General features: G+C 36.1%; 1 pseudogene; it reads left to right on the plus strand.

Annotated features, from left to right (window-relative positions):
• The first annotated feature begins 4,329 nt into the window (after window positions 1-4,329).
• On the plus strand, window positions 4,330-5,043 carry LOC149187161 (heat shock protein 90-1 pseudogene; annotated as a pseudogene).
• Window positions 5,044-6,036: the final 993 nt, after the last annotated feature.

The following is a 6,036-nucleotide window of genomic DNA, read 5'->3' on the forward strand; positions in this document are numbered from 1 at the left end:
AGTATCTCTGTTGCTGATTTAAAATGAAAATGAAATGTGAAATCTAAGTGACACTACATAAAGGAGACAAATCACATACTTTAACCTTTTCTTAACCTTTTTGCCTTTCCGCTAGTTATGAACAAGTCAGCAATGTGAGTCTTAAAGCAAACTAAACCAAGCTGTACTTTGATATTTTGGCTCCAATAAAGTTATTTGATTATGGAGAAAGAACCATCAATAGATGAACAACTTGATATCTAAGAGCAAAAGTGAAGTGCAAGTTAAAGAAATGATCTAATGAAAATCAAACTACAGAAAAATAAAGGTCAACAACATCGACAAGATGATCACACATGCCACTAGTCATGAAATCAAAGTAAAATTAAACACACTTGCATGAATTGAAATTGCATGAATGAAAAATCTAATCTACCTTACATTCTACAAAACAATATTTACAAAATGAAATCTACTCTACTTACATCCTAATATGCTCCATGACATCTACTTCACGTCTCCTTCTATGTTGAGAACATCAAAGCTTTATTCAATTTCTTCAAAAGTGCAAAGTACAACAAAGCTCTCCAAAGCTTTCAAAAGCCATGGGACTAACAAGCTAAAAGGACTAAGAAAAAGACTAAAAGGGAAGACTAACAAATGAAGGAGAGTGATCTCCTATTTATACAAAACGATGAGAGCCATCTCATTAATGAGAATCCATGAATCTCTCCCTCTACCTCTAGAGTCCTAATGAGAATAGGAACTGATAAGACACATGTCTTCTTACAGTTACAATACAATTAGGAGATGTGACACATATCCTCATGATCCCATGATTCTTTCCAACCAAATTCGAATTTGGCCTTAGAGTGCCACATAAGGGTCTTCTAGAAGCCTCCTTTCAACCTACACATGTCAACAATCTCAACCCATTTGTTAGGTATAAGCATATGCACATTATTTTCTAATGTTTAACCACAAATTCACTTAAAAGGCTTAGAAATAATAAATATTGGAAAAACATAAAGGTGGCCCAATGATAATGAAAGTGGGATGAATGTGGTGACATAGTAGTGAAATGGAGGTGATATAATGGATATAATAGTGAAAGTATAATGCAAATGAATGACATTTTCAAGACTCAACATACCCCCCAACTGAAGCTATTGCATGTCTTCATGCAATATATATTACATTAACTCTTTTGATCCTTGAGCTTTGGCTTAACTTTGAATGATATCATTTGATAACTTCATATTTCTGCAAAGTGTTTCACTTGAATTGCAACATGGTTGGTTCTTGTGTTACAACCATTTTTTTTTTTTGCCTTCTATTTTGATCTTTGAACTTTGCATAATGATATTTTGATTATTGTTGCAAAGTATATCTTTATTGGATTGCATGATGGTTGGTTCTTGTGTGACAACCATGATTTTATTTGTATCCAATTTATCCTTTAAGCATTTTTTCAAAAGCCATTGTATGCTCATAATAGCAATGTAATAATTAATATATGTTGGAAGTATGTGAGCTCGTAAATATCATATGGACATGGCAAGATATGAATATGAATGTATTCCCCCCCAACTGATGGTATTGGCAATTTTATGAAATGAGGAAGAGAAATGTTTTTCCAACAATTATCATTCTAGCTTTTTATGGAATTCTATGGTTAAAAGTTAGAAAATTCCGTACCTTCACTTACCTTTGGAATGGATGAGTTGTATGTGTGGTGGCTGTGAAAACTTCTGATCATTTTCTTCTTCAAGTGGCTGATCAATAGGAGTCATGGATAGAGAGATAAGATGACCTTTTATTGCTTCTACTAAAACTTGCTGAATCTGCTCCAAAATGCTGAAAATAATAGTCTTCATGTCTTCAAAACTCATTGGCACAATTCCTACTATGTGAAAAGATGTTCTGATGTCGAACATAGTAGGAAATTGTTGGCTTAGTGGCCATTAATGGATGCCACTAGTCAACACGAGAACTCTCACCATTGATGACAATGAGAGTCAAGATGCCTAAACACATCTTGCTAGGTACGAATGAATTTGCTGATGTCGAGTCACCTAGAAGATCTAACGAACAAGGGACATTAATGTATTCCCATTGTTTGTCAGCATGAGGACTTGCCATTAAGGCATGCAAGCCTCAAGGTGTTTTTACAAAGAACTTAGACTCAAAGGACTATGGACTTAATAATTTGCATTGAAGCAGGGCTTATTTGCTAAATGAAAATGACAAGGAATGGAAGGTGAAAATGGAAGATGGCAATAGAGAGTAGAAATGGCAATGGGAAATAAGCATATGAATGAGCCTCCTGCTTTTATTTGTGGGTTATGAATGGACAAAAAGAGATGGAAAGTGTATGTGAATGTAAATGGAAAGTATGGAGTGGAATGAGGTGAATGGTTTATTATGAAGTATGGATGGATGGATGGATGTGATGGAGACAATAGTATCTGAAAGTTTTTCAAGTGTTTGGATCTGATTTTACATCAGCATATTTCCTCTTTGTTGCTGATCATCCTCTTATGAAACAAATTGGTCTCTTAGAGAGACACCATTCTCTTGTAGTCATTTGTCCTTCCTCCTGGAACCTGCAAAAATACTAATACTTCTTCTGCAATGGAATGTAAGATTATCAAAGGAGAGAGGTGATCAATCTCTCTAGTTATGATATTTACACACAAAACAAAGAATTTGTATTAATGAAACAAGTTCTCAAAGGAAAAATCAAAAGAATTTATACCTGCTTTGGAATTAGTGCCTCAAGTTGATGTTGCTTCTTTTCAGCAATTTATTTCATTATTTGCCATTTCAAACTCTAATTATATATTTCTCATTGTATAGATCTTGTTGAGATCTTTCCAATGGTACTTAAATCATCAAAATCTGATTTTGTATGAGAAAGATAGGTTGATTTGAACAATGAGGTTTTTTCTGGCTGCGGAATTGGGGAACAGCTCTGTAGCTAAAAATCTTGAATAAAAAGTTAGCCATTCATCTTTCATTATCAGTCCAAAATTAATCAATACCTTCAGAAAAGTGAGAAAATAACTTGTTCATTTCATTGATTCAAAATTATTATTTTTTCTTGACATGCAGCGACCTAGTGTGGCGACTCAGTGTGGCGACTTTGGGATAACACACATTTTGACTTCCCTTTGACCGGGGTCTTTTTCATCAAATTTGATCGAATGAATAGGACACCATCCATGTACCAACATTTCCCTAGCTACCCATGTGACTTGTTTTGCCTGATAACACCTGCAACCTATAGTTTAACAAAACAGCTACGGAATCCGGGATTGGCTGCGGAAAGCCTGTGTGAGCTGCGGAAATGCTGTATTGTCTGCGGAAAGTGCAGAGTGTAGAAAGTACTGCGAAATGGAGTGGATGTGTGCGTGGAAGAGAAAAAAATGTGGAGGAATGAAGGCTGTAACAAATTGTTGTCCAACCTCAATAGATACTTCATATCCAACAAGATCTTGTAATCATTCCAAAACTTGTGATGACTCTGTCTACAAGATCTGGTTTCAACATGCGTATAAACATTGTCTTCTGGCTATAGGCTCTAGCCCCTCCCTGGATATCTTTGCATATGATCCTCAAAATGTATATCGACATATGTAACAAGCAAACAGTTGTTGTAAACCTTTCTTGTTGTGATGGTATCGCTAGTCTCATGGCGGACTTTTTTATTGTTTGGTGGAAACTTTGTCAACATCGATATCTCATTTGATGTTTTGATGGATGAAATCGCTTGGGATGCCGGGTGAAACTAGGTACACATAGTGTTCTAACTATTGATCACATGGGGATATTTGTAAATGGACTGTAATCAAGGTTTGAAGCACAGCCGTGGAGTTTGCAGCGGGAGTTATGCGGCTGTGAAGAGCCGTATGCAATTGGTTTACGTAACAGAGCCGTGTTGGATTGAAACTGCCATTTAACGGGTCTTAATGAATTGCAATGGGTAGCATATGGACAGAGGACGTGGTAGAGGTGGCAGCATAGAACCAAATTTGAATTCCCCTTCTTCAGGCACGCCGAACACATCAAACTATCAGTTAACTCACGTTTTTCTTCACGCGGCGGCAAAAATGAGGCTCCAAAGAACCAACGATTTCTCCCAGACCGCCACGAATTTATTCAAACGGTTTCTGGGTTATCTAACTAACCCACCTGGAAAAAAAACCCATGTTTTATTTTTTTGAAATTCGTCTCCATTGGGGAAAATCGAACATTTGAAGTTTGACATTTTTCCTGTGTTTACGCATTTTTCCTGAGTTAACAGTTCTCCATTCGGCTGTGAAATTGATTTTGAATTTTTTTTTTTATATGGAATACTTGGAGGAGAGGCGGTTGAAGGATCTGATCAAGAAGCATTCCGAGTTCATTAGCCACCCCATTTATTTGTGGACTGAGAAGACCACCGAGAAGGAGGTCAGTGACGACGAAGAGGAGACAGAGGAGAAGAAGGAAGATGAAGGGGATATCCAGGAAGTGGAGGAGGAAAAGGAGAAAGATAAGAAGAAAAAGAAGGTAAAGGAAGTGTCGCATGAATGGAGTCTCGTCAACACGCAAAAGCCCATCTGGATGAGAAAGCCAGAGGAGATTACAAAGGAAGAGTATGCATCGTTCTATAAGAGTCTCACCAATGATTGGGAGGATCACTTGGTCGTGAAGCATTTCTCTGTAGAGGGTCAATTGGAGTTCAAGGCTGTTCTCTTTGTTCCGAAGAGGGCTCCATTCGATCTCTTTGATACAAAGAAGAAGCTCAACAATATTAAGCTTTATGTGAGAAGGGTTTTCATAATGAACAACTGTGAGGAGATTATTCCCGAATACCTAGGGTTTGTGGACTCCGATGATCTGCCCCTGAATATCTCTCGGGAGATGCTGCAGCAGAACAAGATTCTGAAGGTGATCAGGAAGAATTTGGTGAAGAAATGTATTGAGATGTTCAACGAGATTGCCGAGAACAAAGAGGACTATGCCAAGTTTCCGCAGCTAAGTTGCAAAACCTTATTAAAATAGGATACAGTGTTTTGAAGACCACTACAAAGCAAAACCAGACAATTTTGGACAATTTGAACCTATCAAAGCAGTTGAGTTTCATTTTTTCATCATTTTTTTTTTTTTTATTGAATCAATTGAAATGTTGAAGTTTATTTTGTCTCCTATTTTTTTCTTAACAATTCTTTTTCTGATCCTCCAGATCACACAAAGTGCAAGAGGAGAGCATACTCAAGAATTATTAACCCTTTTTTTTTACTTAACAATCCTTTTTCTGATCCTCTAGATCACGCAAAGTGCAGGAGGAGAGCATACTCAAGAATTGTTAATAATTTTTTTCAGATGTAAGAAATAAGGTCTCCTAATTACACTTCCCCGGCAACGGCGCCAAAATGTCTAGTCAATTTAATGTCTTAAATTGCTCTACATAAATTATCAATCCGGGTATCGTAAACTGATGAAGTGTGGTGCACTATATGTGCTTAGTTAACCTTTCTCTTACTTCGTTGTTTTATAGTTTATTTTGTTTTTGGGGTTTTGTTCTTGCTGGTTTTCTAAGGTCTTAAGAATACTTTTAAAGGACAAGTATGGATAAAGATTTCAAGACAAGACATATGTCCTTAATGGTAACTTCCAAAACTTAGCACTTCAAAAGAACTTAAAACATGTTATTGATGGAGTTAGTATTTAAACAAAAGTGTAAATATACAACTAGTTCAATCAAAATAAAATGCAATAATCAAATAATGAGAGAATGACTATGAGACCCAGTATCCTTGCTGCTTCAGCAAAAGGACAAGATGATTCTATCACGTCATTAGTTCATTAAAAGGCTATGTGTATCACTAATCTACAATCAACTTGAAAGAAATTTATGTACAATAATATACATGTTAAAAAGAAAATAAAATGCAGTAATTCAAACTGTACATTAATATACATGAAAATCAGAAAAAGAAATACAAGAAATTAAAGTGACAACTATACAAGGCAGGGGCCCCCTTCCACCTATGAAATCAAATGCTTAAA

This window comes from Pinus tabuliformis, chromosome 3_1 (assembly GCF_031772625.1).
Source record: "Pinus tabuliformis cultivar Carrire ecotype Pingquan chromosome 3_1, CPIR1, whole genome shotgun sequence".
Classification (NCBI taxonomy): domain Eukaryota; kingdom Viridiplantae; phylum Streptophyta; class Pinopsida; order Pinales; family Pinaceae; genus Pinus; species Pinus tabuliformis.